The 17,540-nt window shown below is 48.7% G+C and overlaps 1 protein-coding gene across 1 annotated transcript in view; it reads left to right on the forward strand.

Annotated features, from left to right (window-relative positions):
* Positions 1-5,982: 5,982 nt before the first annotated feature.
* TMBIM1 (transmembrane BAX inhibitor motif containing 1) overlaps positions 5,983-17,540 on the forward strand; it is a 227,220-nt gene continuing 215,662 nt past the window's right edge. The window contains exon 1 of the mRNA XM_078679250.1: positions 5,983-6,107. The gene's annotated coding sequence lies outside the window, so the exon portion shown is untranslated. The remainder of the gene's footprint in view (positions 6,108-17,540) is intronic.

Raw genomic sequence — 17,540 nt, forward strand, 5'->3', positions numbered from 1 at the left:
AGTATTTAGACACAACGGTGATGGAATCTCCCTGGGGTGTGGTTGTGCTGGATAGTAGGTCGTTTCTGGATTTTGTTTCGCATCGTTGTTTGGCCTGCTCGAGGACTTGGTCAGGGTACCCTCGAGATTTGAATCTCTGTATGGTGGTTTGAGCTTCCCTCTTAAACTGGTCAGTGTCAGAGGTAATCCTTTTTGCCCTGATGAGTTGATTATATGGTAAGTGATTTTTCAAAGGTTGGGGATGGAAACTTGAGTAATGTAGGGTGTTGTTCCTGTCAGTAGTCTTACGGAATAAACTGGTCTTGAATTCTGTGGTGGTTTTAGTGACTTTGACGTCAAGAAATGTTATAGAATCAGTTTGGATTTCATGGGTGAATTGGATCCTTTGATCAATGTTGTTGAGTTCACATAATTGTTGCTGCAACATGTCTTGTGGACCTTGCCAGATCAGGAAAATGTCATCGATAAACCTCACAAACATTTTGAGGTGATCTTTCCATTGTGTCTTGTTGAGGATGTTGTCTTCTTCAAATCTGTGCATGAAAATGTTAGCATATGCTGGTGCTGCTGAATTGCCCATGGACGTTCCAGTCATTTGTTGGTACCAACTGTCTTTCCAGATGAAGTAACTGTGGAACAATGTGAATTGTAACAGTTCCATTAAAAAAAGTTTTAGGTCATTTTTAAGTTGAGTTCTCAACAAGCAGTATTCAATGGCTTCTATGCCCATAGAGTGGGGGATGGAGGTGTATAAGGATGATACATCCACTGTGCATAGTAACAGTTGGCTGTGGTCCTCTATTGGCACTTGGTTAAGTTTTATTAGAAAGCCTGTGGTGTCTTTGATGAATGTTGGTAGAGTAATGACAATCGGCTGTAAGTATTTGTCTAAAAATTTACCCACTGGATCGTGGATGCTGCCACATGTAGAGACTATGGGTCTGCATGGAGGTGCCTGGAGATTCTTATGTATTTTGGGTACCAAAAAGAACGTGGGGCTTTTCGGATATTTCGTGACTAGATATTTGAATGTTTTATCAGAGATCACTCCGTTCTCCAGGGCTGAATTGAGTATGTTATCAAGTCTTTCCTTGAATTGGGCAGTGGGGTTATTGTGTAGCTTGAGATATGTATTGGTGTCTGAGAGGTGAAGGGAGGCCTGTTGATCATAATATGATGTGTTTAGAATCACGATGGCTCCACCTTTGTTTGCCTTGACACAGGTTATCTCGGTGTTATTGGAAATAGATTTAAGGGTTTCGATCTCCTTAGTGGTGTAGTTTTTATTTTTTACTGAACGGTTGCAGTTGAGCTTTGATAAGTCGTTCCTGACTAAAGTCTCGTAGGTATCAAGAGTCTTATGTGAGACTGGTGCTAGGAAATTGCTTTTGGGTCGTAGGCCTCTAAGTTGATCTGATGGTGGATCAGCAGGTGTTTGTACCACGTTTTGAAAAAAATGCTTGAAGCGTAGTTTTCTCATGAGTTTATACAGAGCTATTTCCAACTCGAGTTTGTTGGTTTGAGCTGTGGGGATGAATGACGTTCCTTTTTGTAAAATCCTTGTTTGTGTTTTACAGAAGTTGTAATCGGAAATATTGATGACGAGATTATCGTCTACTTCACTTTGGGTTTGTCTTTCTTGCTCGTTACTGTTCTCGTTTGTGGAGGTTCTTTGGTTTTTTCTTTTTGCCCTCCTGGTTCTTCGTGTGGATCCTGGCCTAATTCTAAAAAAGGCTCCGCTGATGTTGAAGCTGTTTCAATGTTTGTTGTGGTACCTTGAACATTGGATGCTGGTTTATGTGTTGTAAATCTGGGTCTTCTCCCTTGTTGATTGGTTGTATCCTCCTCGGAGGATGAAGTCTCCGTGTAGGCATAGAAGCAAACAACTCAAATCCACGGTGGCACAGCATTTCCTTGAAGCAGGACATGGAATCAGCCAATTAAGATATTGCGCCCTGGAAACAGTTACCAAAAAAGAAGGCAGAGACAATCATATCGAATTATTGAGAAGAGAGAATTTCTGGATTTTTACCCTGTGCAGCATGAAACCACACGGTCTTAATGATCGCGTGGAATATCTATGTTATCTATAATAGACTGTTTTTTCAGACTAACGCTCCCTCAATGCACCCAGTGACTAGCTCAGTCACCTTTATGGTCACATCACCAGTATTGAAAACTTTATTAGTCACAACGCCCTTGTGGCACCTAGTTTACCTTTTGTTTTTACTTTGTTGTTTTTTCTTTGATTTTTCTTTGATTTTAGTTTCGAATCATATGCATTTGTCGTTATTATATATGTTGATCCGTAGATTAACGATCATGTATTTACCATTATTCACTTTTATATATACATTGTTCTCTTCACTCCGTTAGGCACTACCATGAATTACCTTTTATTTTCTGCCGATCGCGTTTTTCTTACTAAATCCTCACTTGGGACTAACATACTCTGCACCTTTAAGTATTGAGCCCTACCCATTTGTGTAACCTCCCCTTAATCACTTCCGGAGGTCAGCTTTCACTAATCCCGGCATGAGAACACGGATACACACGACACGGAACCCGTTTGCATGTTTAACGGTAAGCCACGCGTTTACTGTTTGGTTACTTTAAACAACTGCGGTTTTTAAGCATCACGTCGAATAATATCCTTCACGCTGAACCCTTTTTATGAACTCTTGCCGCGCTACGCGTCTTTTCCCCGAGATTGCGATTTATCCTAGTTGGGTAATTGAACCACCACCATCCGCCACTCGCGCATTTCTCCTTGATATTTAATAGGCACGTTATGAGCATTTCACTCGTTTTTATTCTGTTCTACACGTTCACTGCCCTAACCCGAACATTTCACTTTGTCAGCACAAGCAACTCACCCCTTTATTCAATACTTAGACCATTTTTCGTTTCCTTTTGTGCCAACAGAACTTGTTCCCTGACGAAGGCATGATTGTAATGCCGAAATGCATTGGAACGTTTGAGTGCTCTTACTGAATTACGATGACATCATGCAATACATACTTGTGATTTCAACGAGATGTATGGAAAAAATATCCGATTAAATAATTGAACTTTATCATCGTGTGAACTTTACTATTATCTTTATACTTAATCCTGTAAGAAACCTTCTTGTAAGGACATTTGAGGAGCCCGGAGGACACTTCTCATCATTGAGAGTGCTACCCCCTCATATTATTTACGCCTCCAGTCAGAAGGCGATACTCTGGAGCACCTTACAAAATCAAAAACACCACAAACAGCTGTGCGCCCAGTTATAACCCTTTGTATAGCCCCTGGTGAAGCTTCATCTGAGAGTGTGGACACAGACCTAAAGGAACTCTGGAAGAGGACTCGGCACTCGTCCCCCCATTGGTGGACATCGCCCCTCCACTTCTGAGGAGCTTTCCATCCCTACTGCACCTTCAGACAAGCTCCAAAGAGGCACTTTATGAACTGGCAAGTGAAGGGGGAGAGGGGGTCATTGTGTGTTATTGTCAACTCCAATGCTCGTGTTTCATATTTGCAGCTTGGAATGAGGCGACGGCGACTGCTGGGCATGTGCTGGCTGCAGAAACCAACAGATGTGCTCTGCGGAAATATACCTCCTGGGATTTATGATTTAGAAAAATACCTTGATAACTGGAAGTTGTGCCCGCGTTGACTTGGAAGATGCGCCACTTCCACAGCGCTCCAGAATGCGGAGAGGTTCAATAAAAGCCACAAGCTCCCTTCGCGTCACTTTCCCCATGTTAAAAGTGACCCAAAAGTGGCGCAAGAGGCTTGTAAATCTGCCCATAGGTGTGCGGCTCGTACCGGACATGAACCAATTTAAGCGCTACATTTACACTATATTCATTCCCCAGCTCGCCCCCCCCCCTCCCCAACCCCCGTCGTGTGTGCCAGCCCGGGCTGAGACAGCTTCCCGGGCACACAAGCACTACTTCACAGGTCTTTAACCGCATGCGTGCGGGCGGAATTCAACCGCATTTTACGTGACGAGCTGGGCTCGTCATCAGCGTAGCAGGAGGCTACCTCATGACGAGCCCAGCTCGTCATCAGCGTGGAAGGGAAGTGGAAAGCCCATTTACTTGCTAACGAGGCTTTTGTTGCTTTTTCACCCCTTCTTCCCTTCTTGAGTCCTTGCATCTCCATTCTGACTATCACTAGAAGAATCAGCCCCCACCCTAAAAAAAAACCTCTTAGCAACCCCCCCCCCCCCCACCCCCGAAATTTGGCTCTAGTTGCGCCTCTGCCACCATACACGGAGCACTTGTGGGTGGCTCAGCGTTATCCGACTTCTAACAAATCAAAAGTGAAACTAACTTAATTTCACCTCCTGTTTTTCGACACCCCCTTCTTCTCTGTTATCAGATGTTGGCGAGTATACGACTCCATGTCACAAGGATAATTTTGTTTTTACCTATTTTTGTCCTTCTCCAACGGCTGGCCATGGCAGGAATCGCGGGTACTGCGCTCGCTTGGATAGACTCATTTCTATCAGGCCGCTCATTTCAGGTTTGGGACGGCAACTCACACTCTGCCCCTCTTCCACTCTCTAGCGGAGTCCCCCAGGGGTCCTCGCTTAGTCCCACCCTGTTTAATGTCTACATGGCCCCCCTCGAGGATGTTGTTGCACCCTACGGGATAAAAATAGTGAGCTATGCGGACGACACGCAACTGGTCGTCTCACTATCCCACCTTGAAAACCACCCAGATAACCTGTTGAACTGCCTCCAGGACATTTACAACTGGATGAGCGAGTCCTCTCTGAAGCTCAACGGAGCGAAAACTGAAATAATGCTTATGGGCAAGAAATGGACAACCATCCCCCTCTCGGTCTGGCCAGACGTCCTCGGTGAGGTGCCAACCCCGAAAAAGGAAATCAAGACACTGGGAGTCTGGCTAGAACCCGAGTTGACCATGAAGACCCAAGCAGCCAAAACAGCAGGAATCTGCTTCGGGCTCATGCGATCCATCCGCAGGATCCTCCCACTTCTTCCTCCGTTATCAAGGAAACTACTGGTTCAAGGCCTTATTCTTGCCCGGCTTGACTACAGCAATGCCATCTACCTCGGGGCCCCTGAATCCACCTTGGCTAAACTCCAACGCATCCAAAATGCGGCGGCGCGGCTCATTATGGGCCTCCCCTCCAGAGCATCGGCCAGACCTGCCCTCAAGGCTCTTCACTGGCTCCCGGTGCGGCAGAGGGTAGAATTCAAGGCCCTGTGCACTGCCCATAAACTCATCAATGGTGTTGGCCCAGCTGCCCTGAAGGATATGGTCACTCCCTACAAAGCCCCCAGATTCCTGCGCTCGGACAACGAACGCCTGGCCAGTGTCCCCAGATTCAGGAAGGTACGCACCGGTGGTCGACGCTTTTCGGTCAAAGCGTCCTCAGGATGGAACTCACTCCCCCGCAGCCTGCGTCTGGAATCCTGTTACCCCCTCTTCCGTAAAAGACTGAAAACTCTCCTATTCCCCAAATAGTACCTCTCCTCATTACCTCCGGTCTCCAATAACTTTCACAGCGCGGGGATGCCTCCGGGTCACCAGGCGCTCTATAAATCGCTAAATAATAATAATAATAATAAGTCTTGGCTTCAGATACACCTGTAAACAAAGATATATGAGTGGCAGACCAAGGCTTGGAAACGTGTGTCTGGGGGACATGGAGTCATCGATTGACCCATCCAGAACTTTACACATTTATTTTACTCCTTTCCATGCGCACTGCGTGTGTCGTAGTCAGACTGTATTAGGTCCGTTTAGGTCCCGGGGTTATCAGAAGATAAACACAGCAGTATGTGCAAGTGATAGGAGAGTGAGTCACTGCGCCACACCCCGGCTGCAAACAGTGGCTGCGCTGCAAGGCCTGGCCGCCAGAGGGCAGCGTTGTCCCACAGGCTGCAGCGCACCGTGGACCGTGCAGCGCCTGGAAGGAGGAGCAGCGCTGCCGGAGCGGAGCCGCCCTCCTCATCCTCCCCCGCCCCCCTCCGGAGGCATCCGCGGGCAGGAGGGGCACCGGGGGCCGGGAGGCGAGACAGCAGCACAACACTGGGCGAGGAGAGAGAGAGAGAGAGCCCGGAGACAGGAGGGCCGGAGCACAGGTGAGGAGGGAGCAGAGATGGGGAGGGGGGGCGATCTTGTGTTTGGGGGGGGGGGGGCGATCTTGTGTTGGGGGGGGGGGGGGTCCTGTGTTTAGGGGGGGCCTTGTGTTGGGGGCTCTTATGTTGGGGGGAGTGGGCTCTTGTGTTTGGGGGAGAGGGCTTGTGTTTAGGGGGGGGCTTGTGTTTAGGGGGGGGGGGGGGGCTTGTGTTGAGGGCGGTGGGCTCTGGGAGGGGCCGCTTCACCGGGGACAGAAACACAAGCCGGAGTCTGGGGAGGGAGGAAAGTTTACCCCAGGCGGCCATTGTTGTGTTTGTGTCCCAGCTGGGTGGGTGGTAAAGGGGTGGCACTGGAGCAGGGAGGGCAGGCCCCGAGGAGGGGGAGTGGGCCAATGCAAGGAGGGGAGGGGTGGGGTGGGATGGGATGTGGTGAGAGGGCGGCATGAGCAACAGGAGGGGGCGAGGGAGGGGAGACGAGGGGTGCACTGCAGGGGAGAGGAGACCTGGTGCAGAGAAGGGAGCAGCGGCCGTGGGGGCGGAGGGAAGAGGGGGCAGTGGAGCCGGGGGGGGGGGGACAGGGAGATGCATGGGCACGTGGGGAACATACCTGCCAGGTGGCCCCATGTCGCGTGCGACACTTTGAGCCACTGCTGGCTTCATAGAAAGCGCCACTTTGCGATTACAGTGACACTACAAGTCCCAGAATGCATCATGGTGAGATGAGTGAGAAAAGAGACCAGCGAGGCGTAATGATAGCAGAGAGTTAAGACCTGTGACTGAAGAGTTTTGGATGTGGAGATTAGGAGTGAGTAGGACGCATGGGAGATTTAAGACTTCGGGGCGGAGGGTGGGTGAGGAAGACAGAGGATTGGCATGGGGTTAGGGAGGGAGACATGCATGGAGGGAAGGGCACCGAAAAAGGCGAGAGGGCAAGGGAAGTGAGAAGAAGGTGCCATGGGAAAGAAGGGAGGAGTGCATGCTGTGTAGGAAGTTGGGAGTCATTTTAAGGGTTGTGAATGGAAACCCCCTGGGGTGAAGGCGGGAAGATGAGGACGTGAGGGAATCCATGAAAGGCGACGGCTGCAGGCAGGGACCCAAGACTCACCAGAACCCCCCTGCATGGCACTCACTAAATGTTACACGTCACTCATATATTTTTGTAATTGCATCTTTAATTTTGAGCAGTTAGCTTAAATGAGCATACATGTTCTTAACGCAAGTGAATGCTTCTTATTGACAAGAGTTTAATATTGCACTGCGTGGTTGTTTTTGGTAAATAAGAATTTGGGATTGCCAGTGGACCTGGTGTTAGCAGCAGAAATTGTGGATTTGCTAATAAGTGTTTTTGTTTTATTTTATTTTTTTAAATATAAAAATTCCTCCTGTGCATGCACATAAGTTTGCACACGAGGGCGGCAATCTTGAAATGTTTTCTGTAATTAACTTTTACAGAACCTTTGAAAGCTGGCAGCCTACATCTGGGTGGAGAAGTGTCTGTGTTTTTTCCAAAGTAATAACATGTACAAATGGCCACCCTTGCGTGTGCGTGCACACAAGTCGGTTGCCATCTTGGTTTTTAAATCTCATTAATAAAATGAGAGCAGCTCAGACCACATACTCACTCCTAGTGTGAAAAGGCTTCTTTATTGATCACGTGCACATCGCATACATTCTACCCTAGGGCTTTGCATCACAAAGCTAGACTTCACTATACGTTACGTCACCTAATTCCCCCTACCCCCACCACTATATTTACCACCCCCTTTAACAGCCTTATCTTGCAGCTGTTACTCCGACCCCAGCATTGAACCATCAACCTATACAATGGTAAACATGTTAACCTACATGTATTATCATCTAACTATGTATCCATTATTATACCTTTTTCTTCCTCCAGGTTTTAATTTATGATCACCCTCTAACCCCCTTTTCCCGCTTCCCCTATGTTCACAACCATCATCTTAAGGTATAATAACCATGTCAACTGCAGTGCCTGCTGCCACTCAGAGAAGGCCTATTCCTTTTCCCCTTTTCTTGACTTATGTCCCTAACCACTGCCTCCTAATTTTCCTCGTGCTTTTTTTCTTCTTGTTCAAAAATTAAAAGCGTTTACATACCACCAAATCGTTCTACCCCCAAATGCAAAACGAAAATGTCAGAACATCTGCGTCTCTGCAATAACGGATTCAAACTAGCCATCAATTCATGCTAACACACACCACCATGTCTGTGCCATTGCACAGTAAAAAGCTGTCAGTGCAACCCAAGGTTACAGCCTCTGCCTTTTTGCCATTTGTGTCACTCAACCGTTTAACAAAGGAATGTCCCACGATCCATTTGGATAAATCACTTGCATCCGGCACAGCCACAGCACCCGAAAACAACACAAATGTAAGATACGGAAATGGCAGCATCACAAACCCCCCTCCTGTTCACATATTGGTGGAAGCAGCTTGATGACCATCAACCCATAATCCTTTCCCTACCCCATCTTCTTTAACCCCTTGAATGCTGGTGACGGAACCACTCCGTCACCAGCCACGGACGCGATGTGCTGGTGACGTAGTGGTTACATTACGGTCCATCCGCCACGCCTGCGCGGCATTAATTCCGCGCCTGTGCTGAGCGTTCCATTGAGCGGGAGAGGCTGTGAGGGAACCACTCCGTCACCAGCATGGCGACGCCGCGCGGCCCCCCTCCCTCCCAGCGCCGCGGCGCAATTACCGCCGCACCCAAGGGTTTAAGCCGCTTCAATGGCCGCTCCAATCCTAAGTTAATGTGTGTCCCAAATTTCTTTAGTTTTTTCCAATGCTTGTCAAAGCACGCTGCATGACCCATAGAAGCTGATGCACAGTCACCCAAGACCCATCCCTGTGACGAAAAACCTTCTCACTTGGTATCCCACTAATCTCTGACCACTTTGCCCCCCCCCATTCTCCTGGACACACTTCCTGGACAGAAAAGACATGGAGTCTCATTTTCTTTCCAAACCATCTTCTCATCTCCCCAATCCAACCCTGGATTACCTTTCCTACCCAGCAGCTCAGTTTTAGTTCCCTAAAAGCCCTGAAAAACACCCACAACATGAGCGGCAAGAAAAGGACCCTTTTACCCTGTTTTTGCATATCTGCGGAAGCATTGCTAAAAGTTGTTCAAGCAATCACCTAGAAAACGGCCTCCGTGTGCGAGGCCGCTGGCACCTTTCCCTAGACCGCCCTTCTAACGTTCTCTTATCCAGTTCCCCTGCCGCAGGTGTATATCCCCATAACAGTTTGCCCACGAACACAATGCATGCCAGTTTCCCCGATATCGTGATCCTTGAAAGATCTCTCTTTATCTATACGAGTATGTGGAGAAGTGTGGCTCAATGGTTAGAGCGGCAGACCCTGATGCAGAGTTCTGGCCCGGGACCAGGGTTCGATTCCCGCCTCGGTGGGTCTTGGGCTCAATTTCCTCGGACCTGACAATTCTCGCCTCCGTGCCTATTCTAATCATGAGCCCCATGCTGCAACTCTGGGCAATAGCTTGCTTAACCTCCACACCGGCCCCAACAGCGCTAGGATGCCTGGCTTCACCCTGGGGGTACCCAGGAGTGGACACTTCACAGGGAAAAGCCAGGAAGGGTTCCACAGCGGTATGAGTAATAGTGCCAGGAAACCGCTTGGTAGCAGTGCGCTCTACAAATACTTTGACATTTACATTTATGTACTGTGCCACATCTTCCTCCCTGTCCCACTGTTCTCACCTCCACTGAGCTACCCCTGCCCGAAACTCCTTCCAGCCAGAGCATATGCCTTTCTGGTCGATATGACCATAGACCCAACCATCAACTGCTGCATCCTCTCTCCTATGCTCTACTTGTTGTCCTGTATCATCCTTCTATCTTTGTCTGCCTCCTTGACCAGCCCATGGAACCTCCCCCGCTATGAACAAGACAAAGTGTCTGAAATGTCATTGCCCACCCCTGGAACGTGCTTCTCTCTAAAAGAGACATCATGCTTCAGACACATCACAAAAATTCTCAGCTGTTAACCCCTTGGCTGCGGGGCCGATTCCCCCGCTCTGCTGGGGGGAGGGAGGGCGCGCACATGTGATGACCACGTCCGTTCCTTAGAACGCCCAGCACAGCAGGGGAATTAGCCCCGCGTGTGAGCGTTCTAACGGAGCACACGAGAACCGTGGCTCGTCATGAGCGTGGGAGGGGTTAAAGTATCTGCTCGTCCCTCGCAGAATGCTTATTCAATACGTGTACGACAGACATGTTATCCACTCTAAATAGCAACCACCAAAGCGAACAACTCCCAAAACGCTATACTCTTATCCTCCCTGGTTCCATGCTGTGGGCCATTGTTCAGCGCACCACATGCCTTGTGAGTAAAGGCCAAAACCGATCCTCCCCATGGCATCAGAGTTTATATGACTGTCCCACTCCCACTGACCAACCATGGCAATTCCATTGAAGTCATCCAGAAACCTGCTCCACATGCGTATGTCCTCCCTCGTGCCCGCAGAAAACCGCTTGTGGTGATGCGGCATGGACAGCCCTGCCAAGGCTTACCCAGTTACCTACAGAAAGTCCTACTCATCCTGACCACCCTACATGCAAAATTGTAATGTTCAAGCAAGACCTGCACCTCTTTGATTGTCACCTTCTGTTTTTCCAGCACTGCTCCCAAGAGCAGTTACATTTGCACCTTTTTGTCCCGTGGAAGAAGGGCTTTCATAGCTATAGAATCCAGTGCAGTACCCAGGAAGGACAGCACAGTTGCTGGCCCCCATCGTTTTTTAGGTCTCGCCTGTCAATGCGCATGCGCATTGAGCTTACGAGACTATGGGGGCTTAAACAGACTTTAACCAACTTGCAAGGAATCGATGGCGATTCCTTGCAGTGCCCGTGAAATTCAAGCTCAATGCGCATGCGCATTGACATTAAAAGCGCGTGCACATGCCCCCAGCCGCCTGCCTTGCATGTCTTTTCCCTCAGCCGCACTCCTCCCACACCCCCGCTCCGCCCCCTCCCCTGCCTGCCGTGTCGCATTTCTTCAGGGCACCTCCCCATATCAGTTCCCCAGCAGCATCTGTTCCCCAGCCTGCCGAGAGCAGCTCTTCCTGCTCCGCCCTCTCCCCACTCTCTCTCCCCTCACGACGCTTTCCCGCTCCGCCCCCTCCCCACTCTCTCTCCCAGCACACCTCCCCCTCCAGCATACCGCACGGAATTCAGGCATCAGCTGGACATGCGGAAAATTCCCCAGATTCTTATAGCGCAACTTGTAGAGATTGCATAAACTGCTCGCTAAAGAAAGAAAGTTACACACTATTTTGTTCTGCAGCTCTTCCCGCTCCGCCCCTTGCTCTCCGCCCCCTGCCTCCCCAGCCGCCAGCACCTCCCCTCATCCGTTCCCCAGCAGCATCTGTTCCCCAGCCTGCCGACTCTTAGTCGATCAGCCTATAATCCACTTTACTGCTTGTCTTCCGTGAAACTGTCTGTTCTGCCTCGAGCGGAAGGAGGCTCAAGACGCAGCTTGCCTCTTGTGTCATACACCTATGCATCACCGCTTACAGTGCGGCTTCTTTGGTTGCAAGTCGCCTCCAGCACAGCCCCTGCCCGATAGCTTTCAGTCTCTCCTACCCATCTGTTGGCGGAAGCCTCTGCTCTCCACACCGATTCCTCTCACAGAACGGGGCATGTTTCCGAGGGCGCCCATAACAAGGATGCTCCGCCAGCAGCTCTTCCCCTCCCCACTCTCTCTCCCAGCACACCTCCCCCTCGCTCCACCCCCTGCCTCCCCAGCCGCCAGCATTCCACACTGACACAGCCTGCCGAGAGCAGCTCTTCCTGCTCCGCCCTCTCCCCACTCTCTCTCCCCTCACGACGCTCTTCCCGCTCCGCCACCTCCCCCCCAGCACTCTAGCATACAGCACGGAATTCAGGCATCAGCTGGACATGCGGAAAATTTCACAGATTCTTATAGCGCAACTTGTAGAGATTGCATAAACTGCTCGTTAAAGAAAGAAAGTTACACACTATTTTGTTCTGCAGCTCTTCCCGCTCCGCCCCTTGCTCTCCGCCCCCTGCCTCCCCAGCCGCCAGCACCTCCCCTCATCCGTTCCCCAGCAGCATCTGTTCCCCAGCCTGCTGACTCTTAGTCGATCAGCCTATAATCCACTTTACAGCAACACATCGCCCATAACAAGGATGCTCCGCCAGCAGCTCTTCCCCTCCCCACTCTCTCTCCCAGCACACCTCCCCCTCGCTCCGCCCCTTGTTTAAAGCTTGAAAATACATCCCGCCTCTCCTCCCCCTTCCTTCCCTCCCCCCGGCTTCTTCCCACCCTCCTCCCTTTGCCCGAGGACATCACGAGAGCCGCTAACCCTCCTCCAGGAGCCAGATGATGAGGGAGGAGACGCACAACTGCGGACCTCTCCTGCTGGCACACGAACAACGTCACCTTCTTCACTCTTCAGCACACCAGCCATATTTTTGGGGGACTAGCCAGAGTTGTTAAAGTTGAGCTATATGTACTGTGAAGCCAATGCAGACAGCGGCAAAGTGGCTTTGAACGAAACGTTAAACAAGTCACTCTCACTAGGGTCCGCAAGGCTTTAATGTCGAGAAAGAGTGCACGCTCTAAGAGCTGAAAAAATAGACAACGTTCGCGTTCACTCAAATTCTGTGATGCTTCTATCCACAGCTCGAAAAGTTATTTATAAAGAAAGAGACATCTCTCACTATCCTCTTGTTCCTGCCAGCTGTCACCTCCACATTCCATATCCTCCGTACTTTTAATTTTGAATCATTATGTTGCCCTCCTTCTCCGTAACTCATTCTTTCTCCCGACTTTTCTTCCCTTTACTCCTTTGTTATCTACTCCCAACGTACTTCTCTCTTCTAATTTCATTTAATAGGTCGAGCCTGGTCAGCCCATGCACTGCTATGCAAGGTGTGCTGTATTGGAGTATGGACTTGAAGCCCTGCCCACTCTCCCCCCACCACCACATCCACCACCACCACCGCATCCACCACCACATCCACCACCGCCACATCCACCACCACCACCACCACCACATCCAACACCACTTCACCACCGCATCCAACACCACTTCACCACCGCATCCACCACCACCACATCCACCATCACATCCACATCCACCATGATATCCACCGCCACATCCACCGCCACATCCACCACCGCCACATCCACCACCGCCACATCCACCACATCCACCGCATCCACATCCACCACCACCACCGCATCCACCACCGCATCCACCACATCCGCATCCACCACCGCATCCACCACATCCGCATCCACCACCGCATCCACCACCACATCCACCACCGCATCCACCACCGCATCCACCACCACCACATCCACCAGCACATCCGCCACCTCATCCACCACCGCATCCACCACCACACCCACCACCAGCACTTCCACCACCACATCCACCACCACTTTCACCACATCCACCACCACATCCACCATCACCACCACCACCACCACCACATCCACCACCACCATATCCCCCAGATCCACCACCACCACATCTATGTGTGTGGCTCTGTGTGTGTGTGTAGGTGCAAATGCAATGTTCTTGGATTTTTGTCACAATAAAATACACTGAACATAATCTTCACAAAAGTTATTTACAAACGTTTAAGCTATTGCCATTATAAATTAAATAAATTATTTAAGTATTAATTATTTACAAAAATTAAAAGCCATTGTTATTTGTAATATCAATACATCTAAGTCACGTAAATACAAAACATGTTGCATTACAAATGCTATAGGTGTCACATTTGCAAAAGTTATAACTATTGGCATTGTAAATGACAAAGCTATTAATTTAGCTATTTTCAAAAACAACACATAAATAAAAAAAATCATTTACAAGACCAATAGCTCCAACTTTTCTAATGCGAGACCTATTGCATTTCCAATGCTTGTTTCCAAAACCAGCCATACTCCATTGTCACCAATGAGCTCTTGGAAACTTGTCAACTGTTGCTGACAGCCCGCAGAACCAGGCAGCCCCACAAATGAGAAGCAATTCAAGTAATGCATCACTATCTTCTTCAAAGTGTGTGACATAAAAACCCACTGTAGGAAAGAGCTGACCCGCTCAAACAGTGCATATGAGATTGCACAGCCCACGGGTAACATCTTATCTGTGTCCCATCGGCCTTTAAACTGTATGCCTGGCAACCGGTATTGGATCTAATTTTACTGCAGCTGCATGATAACGGTAAATACATTCGCAAATTTGTTGTGCAGTAACTCTGCCCGTGCTGTGCAGATCGTAATTATGGCTAACGTGGATCACCTTAAAATTCTATAAATGGAGCTGATCTATCCTAGTCCTTCTAAGATTAGCTTATTTCACGGAATACCTTCCTATTCCTTAAATAAGATGTTTTTCCTGCTTTTAATATCTGATATTATTTAATATAATTAGCAATAATGTTAGTCGTAAGAGTTTAGGAATTTATTCCCACGCTTAACCCCTCCGCTGCGCCGAACGTTCCGCTCTGGTGCGGAACATTCTATTGCGCGGGCAGGGCCGGAACGTTCAGCGGACGTGCGCAGCACTACCGATATAGTGCACGCGACGTCCGCTGAAGTGCCCCGCACGGAAGGGGTTAAACATGGAAACTTAGTCTATTTCCGGCTTTAAGTGTTATTCTTCCCTTGCTGTGGCTTTGTAGATTTCATTAATCCATTTGTATGCTTAAAGATGACTTATTTACAGTTTTTCTATCATTTTTTCCTTTATGCAGCGTACATTTAGGGGTGTAGATTCTGATTTGTGAGTGTTTAGGACATATGACGAAATACTTGAATAACCTGCAATGGCATTCCTATCATACCATGGGATTGTGCAATATATACAATATGTCATTAGTGGAGGTTGTGGCTTTCAATGAACTGTATACCTGAGATGTCATTATATTGCTAGATGTTGAGTAATAGGTGTTCTAATGAGAGCAAGAAATTTGGACGCAAGAGGGTGTATTTCCCCCCCCCACCCCTTGTATCTTTATAAAGTTCAAAGTAGTCTCAGGTGACCCCTCTGGCTGTGACTGTTCTTTTGACATGGCGACTAAGGTTCATGACACCTTTGACGAATTTTGTTGATAATAATAATAATACTCTTTATTGATTGGTTTAAAAAACCATTTACAATTTAAAACATGACAACATTGAATAATAGAAATGACTGTGAAAACATTTTCAAAACTGTGAATTTAAAATAACTTAAAATTCGGGGGGTCATTAAGGTCCTTTATTGGACAGAGTCCCTCACCACCCCTTGTTGTAAATAATTTTGTCCACCCTAAGGGTGGAAGGGTATACTCAGACTTGAGTCCCTTGCTCATTGCACCATCAGGATTCAAGCAAGCCGGGCCGAAGACGGCTGTAATGCCAGAAACCGTTCCCCGGAAGCTTGTTTCCTTCCCAGTGTAAGAATTGGCTTTTGTAGTTTGGTTTGCCCTGTTCCCATCATGCACTGGGACAGGAACAGACTAATTTGCATACAGCCAGGTTCTGAAACTGGGATGGTGCAATGAGCTAAAAAACGGTGTTGGATCTAGCCCTGATCTCTTGACTGGGTGAGAGTATTCTGCTTAATTCAGAGACTCTGTCCCTCACCACCCCTTGTTGTAAATAATTTTGTCCACCCTAAGCGTGGAAGGGTATACTCAGACATGAGTCCCTTGCTCATTGCACCATCAGGATTCAAGCAAGCCGGGCCGAAGACGGCTGTAATGCCAGAAACCGGTCCCCGGAAGCTTGTTTCCTTCCCAGTGTAAGAATTGGCTTTTGTAGTTTGGTTTGCCCTGTTCCCATCATGCACTGGGACAGGAACAGACTAATTTGCATACAGCCAGGTTCTGAAACTGGGATGGTGCAATGAGCTAAAAAACGGTGTTGGATCTAGCCCTGATCTCTTGACTGGGTGAGAGTATTCTGCTTAATTCAGAGACTCTGTCCCTCACCACCCCTTGTTGTAAATAATTTTGTCCACCCTAAGCGTGGAAGGGTATACTCAGACATGAGTCCCTTGCTCATTGCACCATCAGGATTCAAGCAAGCCGGGCCGAAGACGGCTGTAATGCCAGAAACCGGTCCCCGGAAGCTTGTTTCCTTCCCAGTGTAAGAATTGGCTTTTGTAGTTTGGTTTGCCCTGTTCCCATCATGCACTGGGACAGGAACAGACTAATTTGCATACAGCCAGGTTCTGAAACTGGGATGGTGCAATGAGCTAAAAAACGGTGTTGGATCTAGCCCTGATCTCTTGACTGGGTGAGAGTATTCTGCTTAATTCAGAGACTCTGTCCCTCACCACCCCTTGTTGTAAATAATTTTGTCCACCCTAAGCGTGGAAGGGTATACTCAGACATGAGTCCCTTGCTCATTGCACCATCAGGATTCAAGCAAGCCGGGCCGAAGACGGCTGTAATGCCAGAAACCGGTCCCCGGAAGCTTGTTTCCTTCCCAGTGTAAGAATTGGCTTTTGTAGTTTGGTTTGCCCTGTTCCCATCATGCACTGGGACAGGAACAGACTAATTTGCATACAGCCAGGTTCTGAAACTGGGATGGTGCAATGAGCTAAAAAACGGTGTTGGATCTAGCCCTGATCTCTTGACTGGGTGAGAGTATTCTGCTTAATTCAGAGACTCTGTCCCTCACCACCCCTTGTTGTAAATAATTTTGTCCACCCTAAGCGTGGAAGGGTATACTCAGACATGAGTCCCTTGCTCATTGCACCATCAGGATTCAAGCAAGCCGGGCCGAAGACGGCTGTAATGCCAGAAACCGGTCCCCGGAAGCTTGTTTCCTTCCCAGTGTAAGAATTGGCTTTTGTAGTTTGGTTTGCCCTGTTCCCATCATGCACTGGGACAGGAACAGACTAATTTGCATACAGCCAGGTTCTGAAACTGGGATGGTGCAATGAGCTAAAAAACGGTGTTGGATCTAGCCCTGATCTCTTGACTGGGTGAGAGTATTCTGCTTAATTCAGAGACTCTGTCCCTCACCACCCCTTGTTGTAAATAATTTTGTCCACCCTAAGCGTGGAAGGGTATACTCAGACATGAGTCCCTTGCTCATTGCACCATCAGGATTCAAGCAAGCCGGGCCGAAGACAGCTGTAATGCCAGAAACCGGTCCCCGGAAGCTTGTTTCCTTCCCAGTGTAAGAATTGGCTTTTGTAGTTTGGTTTGCCCTGTTCCCATCATGCACTGGGACAGGAACAGACTAATTTGCATACAGCCAGGTTCTGAAACTGGGATGGTGCAATGAGCTAAAAAACGGTGTTGGATCTAGCCCTGATCTCTTGACTGGGTGAGAGTATTCTGCTTAATTCAGAGACTCTGTCCCTCACCACCCCTTGTTGTAAATAATTTTGTCCACCCTAAGCGTGGAACGG

This window comes from Lissotriton helveticus, chromosome 3_1 (assembly GCF_964261635.1).
Source record: "Lissotriton helveticus chromosome 3_1, aLisHel1.1, whole genome shotgun sequence".
Classification (NCBI taxonomy): Eukaryota; Metazoa; Chordata; class Amphibia; order Caudata; family Salamandridae; genus Lissotriton; species Lissotriton helveticus.